Below are 13194 nucleotides of genomic sequence, written 5' to 3'. Positions count from 1 at the left end.
GCGCATCCTACCCAGGACCTACCAAAATATTGCTTTTCCCCGCTGAGAGAACATGAGCCCACTTTGGGATTCACGATCCTAGACCATCAAATTTGACATAATCAATCTAAGCAGCTAAAGCAAAGGGCATTAAAAAGTATCTGAAGCAATGATAACGAAAATGAAGAACAAAGAAATATTCAGTCAGAATACTTGCGAAAACGACATTTACAACGAGTCAAAAACAAAATTGAAGAACAGAGAAGTGTTTTTTTTTTTAAATAAGTGAAAAGTTCAACTAAATAAAACAGAAACGGAAGAACAAAAACTTATTTAATTACAAGACATACTATAAACAGAAGCAGAACAAATCTATTTAAAGAAGTTTTATAGTACAAGAACATAAATTACCAATGTCTAAAAATTGATAAATTGGACCATTAAATGAGTGAAGATCAAGAGGGCGACCAGAAACTTTAATTGACGGGTAAAACTAAACAGCATAGGCCAACAAATTGTGACATGAATAATTTGAGCACTTAGGGTAAAGTGCACTGAAAAAATAACTAAAGTAATGATAAACAAAACGAAGAACAAAGAAATATGTGGTTAGAATACTTGCGAGTAGTAAAATTACAAAGAGTGAAAAACGAAACTGAAGAATAAAAAAAAAAGCGGTTACAAGTCATGCGTCAATGTGGATCAGAATCAATTAAAAAATGAAAGAGAAGATAAAAAAAAATAATGTGATTAGAAAATATTTAATTGGGACTCTGATCATATGAAGTTCCCACCTGGGGCTCTGATCATAATTTCACATTGTCTGTTACAACTGTGAGTAAAACTATACTAAATTTAGTAAACATGGACCTAAGTTAGTAAACGGAAGCCAAATTTTGAAAATTTTGTAAGTTTTCTGTAAATTTACCAGATATACAAAAAAAATTGTAATAATATTTGTGCCAAGTCTACATCTATTGAACAAAATTTTAAGTAAAACACGAACTTCTTTAATGTTCAGGAGGAGTTTATAGATTTTTTGGGAATTAAGGAAAAGTTCAGATTTATTTTTCCTCTGATCGTTTCTTAAAGCAGTTACAAGGCTAATAACTTTGTTAAATTACCAAATTTGAATGAAGGTGGTCTGGCTACCACAAAATAGTTGCTACATTTGCTACTTTACCCTGTTTGCGTTGCGTAGCTGGATGTGCTTGTTTATACAATCTAGTAGGTTGGAATCCCCCTCGCTCCTTCAAAGAGAAATAAACAAGAAGAAATGAAGGCAATATAAAGACACCTATACTTACTATATGCTAGCAGTACACACTACTCTCAGTAAATTATTTCATAAGATACATGCGTGATTTGCATGCCAAACTCAAGAATATATTTAAATAGTTGTCCCATTTAGTCCGTATGGCAATGATCAAATCAATGATCAAATCCCCCTATGGTTGTTAACGAAAAAATAGAGGTAATAATCAGAAAAACGACCACAGGGCTTCAGAGAATATAGTTTGTATTACCCAGTTATGTTGTCAATGGAGCGGGAAACCCCTGTTTTCCTTTTCTCTGAAAGGTAAACATGCATTGAAACCTTTAAGATGATTTCATTGAAAAATTATACATGGTATAGCTATTTTTAAAAATAATTTACGGTTATGTCAGTGACGTATCTTGAACTTGTGCTTATTCTTTCCACCAAGTTTCATCCTAATCTTTCCACTCTAAGCGTTTTCCATGATTTCCGGTCCCCCCAAACTCCTTTAATGACACTGAATCCAACAGGAATTTAAAATAAGAGATTTGAGTTACGAGGTCCTTCTAAATATGATATTTAAGTAAGATCCGATCACTCCTTCGTAAATTAAAAATTCCTCATTTTTTTCTAATTTTTCAGAATTAACCCTCTGCCCCAAATCTCCCAAAGAGAGCAGATTGGTTCCGAGTTTTGGAAAGTCCTTGCTTTATAAATCTCAGCACCGTGACATTCTACCAGATCAGCCCCTACCATCAAGAACGAGAAAGCAAGATAAGTTAGTTCCCGTTAAAGTAAGAACAAACCGATATCGTAATTCTTTTGTCCCGGTTTTCATCAAAATGTATAATAAGAGTTAATATTTATAGTTTGATTTATATTTACAAGTGTAGTTAGATTTTGTATATGTTGTAAAGAAACACAAATCAGCGATAGCTGTCAGGTTTTTGCTATTAAAGCTGCCTACTGCTACAACTACTACTCCGTCCGAAACCTTTCTCCGACTCGTAAAAACTTAACGAAATGAATATAAACAAGTCTTTCATGCGTTTCATAGTTTTTTGTTTTTTTTTATAAACATTCCTCAAAAAATCTTTAATATCCGCTCCCCCCTGGAAATTTCCTGGATACCACCATATGAAAGAGATTTATAAATGTGAAAAATAACAATATAGTAGCTTAAAAAACAGTGAAAAGTCGATTTGTTCTAAGGTAAGCAAGGATTTACACTTTTAATAGTAATATAGGATCAAATTTGACTAAAATATAAGCTGTAATGCACAAAGAGCTGCGTTATAATGAGGAGGGAGAGGCGGAATAGTTAGGGACCTCAAAATAGCCCGGGATATACTTTAGCCTGTAGACACATCCCTGGAAGTTTCAATTCCCTAACCCAACATTTTTCCAAGATAGCAAGAAGTCAATCGACTAGAATTTTACCCTTTAAAACCTTATAAATTGGGATTGAGCAAAGTTATGAAGCTGAAAACAATTTTCTTGTACTTCATTAAAGCAGAACATATATTTTGCAAGGTTTAACTTTTATAACACACATATCTTTAAAGGTCATCAAAGGTCAGGACCCTCCATAGGGAGAGGGAGTGGAGGGAAGTACTTTAAAAACCTTCCCGGGACATACTTTAGCCTGTAAACCCATCCTTGAAAGTTTCATTTTCCTAGCTTTACCCCTTTATGAGATAGCCAAGGAAGAAGTCACCAAACTAGAATTTTACCCGCTTCTATCACAAACTTAATTTTAAGATCTTTTGACCTAACCTAACTATATATAATTTTGGAACTGAGACAATGTAGTATTATTTTGTCGAAAACGACCGACAAAACGCTAATTGTAGGCCTAGCAATATTTTAATAAATAGTTGGCTGGTATTTTGGTTAGGTTGCATTTTCCATGTGGCCCTCTATACTTACCCCCCCTCTAATGTTCAAATATATAGCCCAAATTATATATATCCTATCTATCTCCCGAGCATTTCAGTCGTTTCAACCCTGCACCTGAAGATCCAAATTCTCAAGTGTTTACTGGCTTACAGATGAGTACAGAATTTGATTCTACTGATGTACATATTGTTATCAAAACTGTATTTTTAGAGTTTTGGTTACTATTTATACACATCGCTCCTTACTAATAGTTCGTCACTAATGAATTCATCAAAATGCTCTTCGAGAAGGTAGAGTCAATTGATTTTGCGGATTCATTTCAATAAATATTATTTCTTTCTTGTATTTCCTGTAGGGAAACGATTTCCCTATGGCGCCAAAGCGAGTCAAAACACCAACAATAATTCAATTCAATTCAATTTATTTAAATAAAAATAAAATATAACACCAATAATAATAAGGATCCTGAAGGCAAACTTGTTGAGGACCATAACCACAAAAAATTGAAAATGAAGAAGAGAGAAAAAAAAGAAAAGAGAAAACATGGGTAACTGAAGGAAATTGAATAAGAATTTAAAGAGTTATAATATCAAAATTTTTAACGTTTTATCTGCATGTGCTGCGGTCCTGGAGTGTGGAGTTTGATATCCAGCCTTGTGGCCTAGTAATTGTATATTTTAAACCTAATAATTATGCTGTAGACGAGGGGGGGGAGTATTTAGTTTATATTCTTATTCAGTTTATTATGAGAAAATGGTAGTGGTCTAACCTCTGTAGTTTTTACGTGAAATGTGGCCTCCGGCCGGATTAATGAATATGACGTTACATTTTTTAAAAGCTGTGTATGTTTCTTGTCTGTGAACAAAAAGGAATGTTTTTACTTTTTCCAGACTTTTGTGTGATTTAGACTGGAGTTTCACAGCCTGCATTCAAGTGTAAACTCCAGTAAAGTTTGCAAATTGCAGGTGAAATAAACGCTTACCCCCCTCCCCAACAAAATTTTGCCCCTACAACGAAATGCTTGGGTAATTTTCTGGCCCTATTGCCAAAATAACATTGTTTTAGCACAGTGGATTTGATTCTCTGTTTGGAAATACGAGGTCCGGGGTTCAATTCCTGCCGCAGCAAGGTTGGGCGACATGCTTGCTACTTCAAAAATAAAAAATAAGTAGACTCTGTAATAATAAAAAATATTCAAATTCTTTGTCTAATAAATCTTTTTAATTTCTTCTTCTTTTTTTCCTTTTCTCACGTAGTATTTGGTTCATACTGAAGCATCCCTTTCAATAATATAAATTTGTTACCATCATACTATTCTCACATAGTTTTCCTACATTTCATTTCACTATTCCAAGCTTAACTGCTCATATAAAATACAAAAAAAAATATATAAATCCTACCGCTATAAAATACATTATCTCTGCGTTCCATAGCTATTATTATTATTATTCCTTTTTTCTCTCTCTACTATTTGCCCTATCCTTTCTGAGGTTTTTCATTTACTTAAATAATTTGTTAGACCACACTGCTTTTCTATTTACGGAAAATTAAGGGTCAAAAATGGGTTTAATTTAAGTAAAGCGGCAGAACAAAAGCGAAATAAAAAAAAACAACAACTCCATTAAAAAAATTCAATATTTTGGCTGTACGTTCAGGAGCTTTTTTCAAGGAAAAAAAAACTTGAAAAAAAAACATTTTTAAAAAGTAAAACCATCTAGAAAAACGACAAACTAAACACATGGGAGAAAGAAAGAGAAATAAAAAACAACTAAAAAACAAAACAAATAAATAAAGCTCACATTCTAAACGCCTCCAAAACTATTGTTACTCACTAAACAAGACAAAAACAAATGTTTATAGTGCATAAAAAGTAATTCTCCTCTTTAAATGGAATATATAAACAAATAAGATAAATGGGTTATGCTAAACAAAGGATAAATGATTTATCCACTGATTGTAAAGAGAAGAAATAGTTTGAACAAGCATGCTACTTGTCCCTGTAAAAAAGACCCATTAACTGAAACGTCGATTCGACTCCTTATGCACCAGCAAAGGCTCAGGAAGATCTTTTTCCTTTATCCTGAAAGATATCCTCTGATTGTAAAGAGAAGAAATAGCTTGAATGATCTTGCTACTTGTCCCTGTAAAAAAACAACCTAACAACTGAAATGTCGATTCGACACCTTTTGCGCTAGACCCAAATCGATCCTGATCGATAATCAACTGATTGAAAAGAGAAGAAATAGCTTGAACAAGCTTGCTACTTGTCCCTGTAAAATAGACCCAGTAACTGAAACGTCGATTTGACACCCAATCACCAGCAAAGGCTCAGGAAGCTCAAGAAGATCTTTTCCCTTTATCCTGAGCGATAGCCACTGATTGTAAAGAGAAGAAATAGCTTGAACGACTTTGCTACTTGTCCTTTTAAAAAAGATCCAACAACTGAAACGTCGATTCGACACCCAATCGCCAGCAAAGGCTCAGGAAGATCTTTCTTTTATCCTGAGCGATATTCACTGACTGTAAAGAGAAGAAATAGCTTAAATAAGCTTGCTACTTGTCCCTGTTAGAAAGACCCAGCAACTGAAAAGTCGGTTCGACATCCTTTGCGATAGCAATTACTCAGGAAGATCTTTTTGCTTTATCCTGATTAATATCCACTGGTAGTAAAGAAAAGAAATAGTTTGAACAAGCTTGCTACTTGTCCCTGTAAACAAGACCCAGCAACTGAAATGTCAATTCTGACACCCAATCTTCTGCAAAGGCTCAGGGAGATCTTTTTCCTTAATCTGTTTGCTTTTATCATTATCGATACACACTGACTGTAAAGAGAAGAAATAGCTTGAACAAGCTCGCTACTTGTCCCTGTAAAAAAAACCTAACAACTGAAACCTCGATTCGACTCCTTATGCACCAGCAATGGCCCAGAAAGATCTTTTTATGGCACTTGGTATTAACCAAGTGACATATAGCAATCGCAAATTCTGTCGGTCTGTCTGTCTGTCAGTCCTGGGTTTGCTACTTTAGGCACTTCCAGGTAAGCTAGGACGATGAAATTTGGCAAGCGTAACAGGGACCGGACCAGATTAAATTAGAAATAGTCATTTTCCCGATTTGACCACCTGGGGGGGATAGGAGTGGGGGGCCGGTTAATTCGAAAAAAATAGAAAAAATGAAGTATTTTTAACTTATGAGTGGGTGATGGGATCTTAATGAAATCTGATAAATGGAATGATATTGTGTCTCAGAGCTCTTATTTTAAATTCCGACCAGATTTGATGAAATTGGGAGGAGTTGGAGGGGGGAAACCTAAAATCTTGGAAAACGCTTTGAGTGCAGAGATCGGGATGAAACTTGGTGAGGAAAATAAGCAGAAGACCTAGATACGTTATTGACAAAACCGGAACGAATCTACTCTTTTTAGGGGAGTTGGGGGGGGGAATAGTTCTGAAAAATTTGAAAAAGTGAGGTATTTTTAACTTACGAAGGAGTGATCAGATCTTAATGAAATTTGAAGTTTGGAAGGATATCGTGTCTCAGAGCTTTTATTTTGAATCCCGACTTAATCCGGTGACATTGGGGGGAATTGAGGGGGGGGGGGTGAAAATCTTGGAAACGCTTAGAGTGGAGGGATCGGAAGGAAACTTGGTGGGAAAATAACCGTAAGTCCTAGATACGTGATTGACATATCCGGAACGGATCAGCTCTCTTTGGGGGAGTTGGAGAGGGGATGTTAATTCTGAACAAATTAGAAAAATGAGGTATTTTTAACTTACGAAGGAGTGGTCGGATCTTAATGAAATTTGATGTTTGGAAGAATATCGTCTCTCAGATCTCTTATTTTAAATTCCGACCAGATCCGATGACATTGGGGGGAGTTGGAGGGGGGAACCTAAAATCTTGGAAAACGCTTAGAGTGAAGGAATCAGGATGAAACTTGGTGGGAAAAATAAGCAGAAGACCTAGATACGTTATTGACATAACCGGAACAGATTTGCTCCGTTGGGGGGGGGGGGGGGGGTTTAATTCTGAAAAATTAGAAAAAATGAGGTATTTTTAACTTACTAAGGAGTGATCGGATTTTAATGAAATTGGAAGTTTGGAAGGATATCCTGTCTCAGAGCTCTTGTTTTAAATCCCGAATGGATCTGGTAACATTGGGGGGAATCGAGGGGGGGCCTAAAATTTAGGAAAACGCTTAGAGCAGAGAAATCAGGATGAAACTTGGTGGGGAAAATAAGCACAAGTCCTAGATACCTGATTGACATAACCGGGACGGATCCACTCTCTTTGGGAGAGTTCGGGGGAGGGTTATTTCTAAAAAATTAGAAAAATGAGGTATTTTTAACTTACGAAGGAGTGATCGGATCTTGATGAAATTTGATGTTTGGAAGGATATGATGTCTCAGAGTTCTTATATTAAATTTCGGCCTTATCCGGTTAAGGGGAAGCTGGGGGGGCGGAACCTAAAATCTCGGAAAATGCTTAGAGTAAAGGGATCGGGATGAAACTTAGTGGGAAAAATAAGCACAAGTCCTAGATACGGGATTAGCAAAATCTTTGAGAACTCTTATAGCAGAGAGATCAGGATGAAACTTGGTGGACAGAATAAGCACAAGTCCAAGATAGGTGACTGACATAACCGGACCGGATCCGCTATCTTTGGCGGAGTTAGGTGGTGGGATTCATTGCTTTGGTGAGTTTGGTGCTTCTGGACGTGCTAGGACGATGGAAATTGGTAGGCATGTCAGGGAGCTGCACAAATTGACCTGATAAAGTCGTTTCTCCCGATTCGAACATCTGGGGGGCTGAAGGGAGAGGAAAAATTAGAAAAATTGAGGTATTTTTAACTTGCGAGTGAGTTTTCCTTTTAAAGTAATCTATTGATTCTTAGAATTTTGCTAGACCTCATACTATATAAGTTCTTAGCTCTTGGCTCTTCCGACCTCGTGACAAGTTCCATATGAGCTCCTAGCTCTTGTTCCTTTATCCCGATTGATGTCTACTGATTGCAAAGAGAAGAAATAGCTTGAACAAGCTTGCTTCTTGTCCCTGTAAAAAAGACCCAGCAACTGAAACGTCGATGCGACACCCTTTTCGCCAGCAACGATTCAGGAAGATCATTTTCCTTTATCATTATCGATACCCACTGATTGTAAAGAGAAGAAATAGCTTGAACAAGCTTGCTACTTGTCCCTGTAAAAAAGAACCAACAACTGAAACGTCGATTTGACACCCTATACGCCAGCAATTGTTCAGGAAGATCTTTTGTTTTATTCTGATCGATATTCACTGATTTTAAAGAGACAAAATAGCATAAACGAGCTTTCTACTTGACCCCTGGTCTTCCACTGGCTGCTTTCTACCAAAGGTATAAGTATCGATTTTATACTGGAATTGCAAAAGAATTTTTTTTCCATATTTTCGGTTTAATAAAATGGGCCTTGAGAATTTCTAACGTCCCCTGGTCCTCCACTAGCCGCTTTCTACTAAAGGTTGAGATATGATGCGTTGATTTTAAACTGGAATTGCACACGGATTTTCTTCCATATTTTTGGATTAATAAAATGGGCCTTGGGGTTTTCCAGTGATCCCTGGTCCTTCAATAGCCGCTTTCTACTAAAGGTATATGGTGCCTTCAATTTGAACTGGAATTGCACAAGGATTTTTCTTCCGTGTTTTTTGATTAATGAAATGGGCCTTGTGGTCCGTATATGCACGAATTTACTTAGAAGCCCTTAAATTTTTGGGGTAAATATTTTGGCCAATCGGACAAAGGGGATGGATCCTTTGAGGCGAAACTTCTGAGCCCAACTGCCTGTCGCATTGAAGTGTTTAGATTCACTTGAAATTCGGGAAGCATACACCTATAACCTACAAGGCTTCTAAAGTGAAATATTAGGCTGTTGATCGTTACAGCGTGGGAGCTACCCCCTTAACCCTCGCGTATTTTAAATTTCGGCTACAGCTAGGACCGACTCGTTCGTCAGTTTTTGGGCATACTTTGGATATTTTGACATTAGTGGTACCCTCTGGGCCTAAATTAACCGTATTTCCCAAAGCGTCGTATAATTTGAATTTCAGGTCCAGTCGGGGATGAGTGACTAGTCAATCTTCAAACATGCCTCTAATATTGTGACAATGGTAGTCCCTCCTAGCCCAAGATAACCCTAACCCCTCGGTCTAACATACTTTCAGGTTAAGTTACAGATGTCTGGTTGATGAATATTTGGACATATCTTTAACATTTTTACAATACTAGTCCCCCAAAGCCTAATTTAGCACTAAGTCTAACACAATTTATAGTTCAGCTCCAGTTGGGGATGACTGGCTGGTCAGTTGTCGGGCATACCTTTGACATTGTAACGATAGTGTTACCGCCCGCTCTCCCGGCTGCAATGACAGTTGGCAGCTACTACGCTTCAAAAAGACTAGAAAACAGAAAATTCTTTGCATAAATCCAAGAGCTATCAACGTTGGTGGATCTCTAAACCTTTTCTGTTTTGATAAGGTAATATTTATGCTATTTTACTTCTTTATTATGGTTTCCCGTTACCCAATGGAATAATTTGTTTTCTACTTCACCCACTATTTCAGTTAAACGTGCATCTGGTCAACTTTATTTTCTACTCATCGATTTATAGTTACTTTCTGCCACTTAGCCCCTTTGCTTTTTGCATTGCTTCATAACTCCACTAATAGACATGTATTTCACAAAGTTTACTTATCAATAATGAAGCTAAGATGAGAACCTTGTAAGGGGAGGAAGTTAAAAACGAAAATAAAGACGAGCCTCATATGGAATCGTAAGGCCCAACAATAATTTATTTGCAGCAACGCTAATTTAGTGGCATCAGGTTAAATAATTGGCTGTGAAACAAAATAATTCTTATCCTCCTACGCACACAAATATAATCGTAAGGCCCAGCCGTAATATAATAGCAGCAACGCTAATTTAACAGCATTAATTTAACTAATCGATATTGAAACAAAATAATTTTTATCCTCATACACACACAAATAGAACCTTAAGACCCAACCGTTATTTCACCTGTTGTTTTTGAATGGTCTCGAGCTCATAGCATTTGCTTTCAAGCAGTCAAATTTTTTATATAATTGCTATAACAGCAATTTCTGTTCTTTTTCAATTTTCTTTATTGCTTGTATGATTATCAATTCGGCAACTTAATCACTCGCGTCAAATGGATTTGATTCCAGGTTGGGTTTCTGCAACGCTGTGAAGGGTCATATTATAGAAGTATGTCCATTCTCAAGTCAACAATTATCTCTATAATATACTAAAATGTAAATGGTAAGAAATGAAGGGAATTCCGTTTTTATGAAGGGAAACTAACGATCACTTCATTTTCTTTATTCAATTCGCTGCTGATTACTATTGTTTTTTTCTCTCTATTCAATTTGCTGTTGATTGTTCATTTTTTATGCATTTGTGTACCATTTTTCTTTTTCCCTTTTTCTCTTTATTCAATTTTTTGGTGATTGCTTTTTTTTAATCTCTATTAAATATGCTGCTGATTGTTTTTTTATGTATCTGGTCTATTATTTTTCTTTTTTTCTTTATTCAAGTCACTGCTGATTATTTATTTTTATTTATTGTTTTGTTTTCTTTTGTTCTTTATTCAATTCGCTGCTGATTATTTATTTTTTATGTATTTTTTTTTCTTTATTCAATTCGCTACTGATTATTTATTTTTCATATTTTTGTATTATTTTTCTTTTTTCTTTATTCAATTTGCTGCTGAATATATATTTTTAATATATTTGTATTTTTCTTCTTTTTTTTTTTTACAGACTGGAACATTAACTGAAGATGGTATGAATTTCAAAACCATGCTTCCTTCTCGAGGGGGGAAGTTCGATTATGAAGTATCATCGCACCAGAAAAGTATGATAGCTTCAGCCAATAGAAAAGATGACGAGCCTTTTCCAAAACTTCTAGAGGGCATGGCCACTTGCCACTCTTTAACTTATATCAATGATAAACTGTGTGGTGATCCTCTGGAAATACAGGTGATGGTTAATCATTTTATTTCACTAGTATATCTTTTTCTTTTGTTAACTAAAAGATTACTAATCAATTTCAATAAGTCACTTTAAATTCTAAAGTACGAAAATTTTGATGGTTTTAAGGTGATATCATTAAAATGCTTGCGAATTTCAAAAAATTGCTGACTAAATTTTCTAAGGCCATATTTTGCATTTTAACTTAACCTTCACACAGAGTACACGGGCCTTTGGCTAAGGAGCTGAGCTGCTATTGTGCATCCTGCCACTCTGGGCACTTCAGCACGGCTTAAAAACTAAGCTAAGTTTGGTCGTACATTTGTTCCTTATAAAACGTGTATTGCTCTGTGACCCCCTTCAACCCCAGGTATGACCTGTTTCTCTAAATATCAAATTTGCAAATGAATTCTGAATTCTCGTTTTAAATAATGTATTGTTAATACTAAGATTAGAAATACTTCGAATCTTCTAAATTAGAATTGAAAAAGTGGCTTAGAAAAATTCAAGAAGGCTGTAGCAAAAAAATAGATAAATATCTAAATGGAGAATTAATTTTGTCTATGACGTTATTATCTGTCAAACAACACATTATCTTTACTGTCCCGTAGGTAGAACAGATGCCATATTCTGTAGGTATGGCACGTGATAAAAATTGGTTGCCATCGTACCAAGACTGGACTACTTTAAAAAAACAAAAAAAAAAAACAACTATTTAATTTTTCCAAGGAATATTGGAGAGTACAGTGTTGAAAAACGTCAAAAAAAAAACCCAAGACACGATTTCGAAATGGAGGATGTAATTTCAGTTAGGAAAGTCTATTTTATTAAGGAATTGATTTAGTTTAATTTATTCAATCTGTATTTGTGTATAGATTAAACTTAAATTGTAAAAATCTATTTAATATGTATATCAAAAATATTTCCGATATAGTTTTATGTTGTTTAGATGTATTTTTTAACAAATAGGAGCGAATTATCGGAATTAAGAAATAGGAATTATTAAAAATAGGAACAAATTATTATTATAGACCATTTCAAAAATAGAGCAATATCTATTCCGCAAGAATCGACCTGAATAGACTTCGATAGCGGATCTCAGGCACTCAAAAATTTTCTTTCGAAAAAAAAGTATTCAATTTACCTTTGTATTGTATCAGATTAACGACACTTCTTGACTACTAAGGTCCCTTCTTCAGCCCTGCAGTGCATCGCTGCAGTATGATTCGATCTCTGGGTCCCGTATTACCAAGCTAAGGTCAATTCAATTTACCTTTGAATTTCAACGTACCTCTATTTAAATTCTAGAGCTCCGGACTTGAACTCCTGAGGTCAGGGATTCGTCTCCTGGCGTTGTTGGTTATTTGGTTTGGAACGAGGATTAGTGGTTTGACTCTGTAAGCTCAGCCAAAGCCGATCCAGCTTTAAAGGGGTACCGGGAGTAATTTGGGGAAATACAAGGAGAGCATCGGATGATTTGCCCCCAACCCTGCATTGTACTCCCAGCCGAAGGTGTTGAATCAGGAAATCAGTGCCTGCGTAAGTGCAGACCATTGGTCAGCTTGAGAAAATGTTTATTTTAAGTCTTACTAAATATTGAGATATCGGGGATAACCCTCCTCGAAGCATCCGAGGAAATTAGAACCACCAAATACGTGATAACACCTATTAGATTAGGTTTGAAGCAGTAGATTAGCGTATAGGTCTGCAGTCCTTACTCTTGAGCGCGGGTTAATAATGCCTTAAGATTAGAACTTTAACAGGGAGATGTGAGTTCATTTCATTTTATTTAAATCAAAAACATAATTGAACTTGATTATTCAATATTTAAACTCAATGAAAAAGGAGAAGAAGAAAAAAATATGCAATGGAATTACCCTGTTTTTTTTTATTCTTTATTTCTGCAGATATTGATGGCCAGTGGGGCTACTTATGAACCTCCTAATACTGCTGGCGGACAAACCTATGACGTCCTTGTAGAAACATTTGTCAAATTCAAAAGGTCACTTTCGAGCCAACAGATAGCCTTGGAAAAT

At 35.7% G+C, this 13194-nt stretch overlaps 1 long non-coding RNA gene across 3 annotated transcripts in view; it reads left to right on the top strand.

Moving 5' to 3' along the window:
- The window catches only part of LOC136031187 (uncharacterized), a 27744-nt gene extending 14550 nt beyond the window's left edge, over nt 1-13194 (top strand). The window contains exons 2-5 of one of the 3 annotated variants that reach the window (XR_010618451.1): nt 1880-2031; nt 9443-9647; nt 10949-11167; nt 13066-13194. This is a non-coding gene — a long non-coding RNA (uncharacterized LOC136031187). The remainder of the gene's footprint in view (nt 1-1879; nt 2032-9442; nt 9648-10948; nt 11168-13065) is intronic. The other 2 variants (XR_010618453.1, XR_010618452.1) reach the window with 2 other exon arrangements.

Source organism: Artemia franciscana, chromosome 9 (assembly GCF_032884065.1).
Source record: "Artemia franciscana chromosome 9, ASM3288406v1, whole genome shotgun sequence".
NCBI lineage: Eukaryota > Metazoa > Arthropoda > Branchiopoda > Anostraca > Artemiidae > Artemia > Artemia franciscana.
Note: the sequence above shows the minus strand (reverse complement) of the source record. Positions and strands in the feature narration are given on the sequence as shown.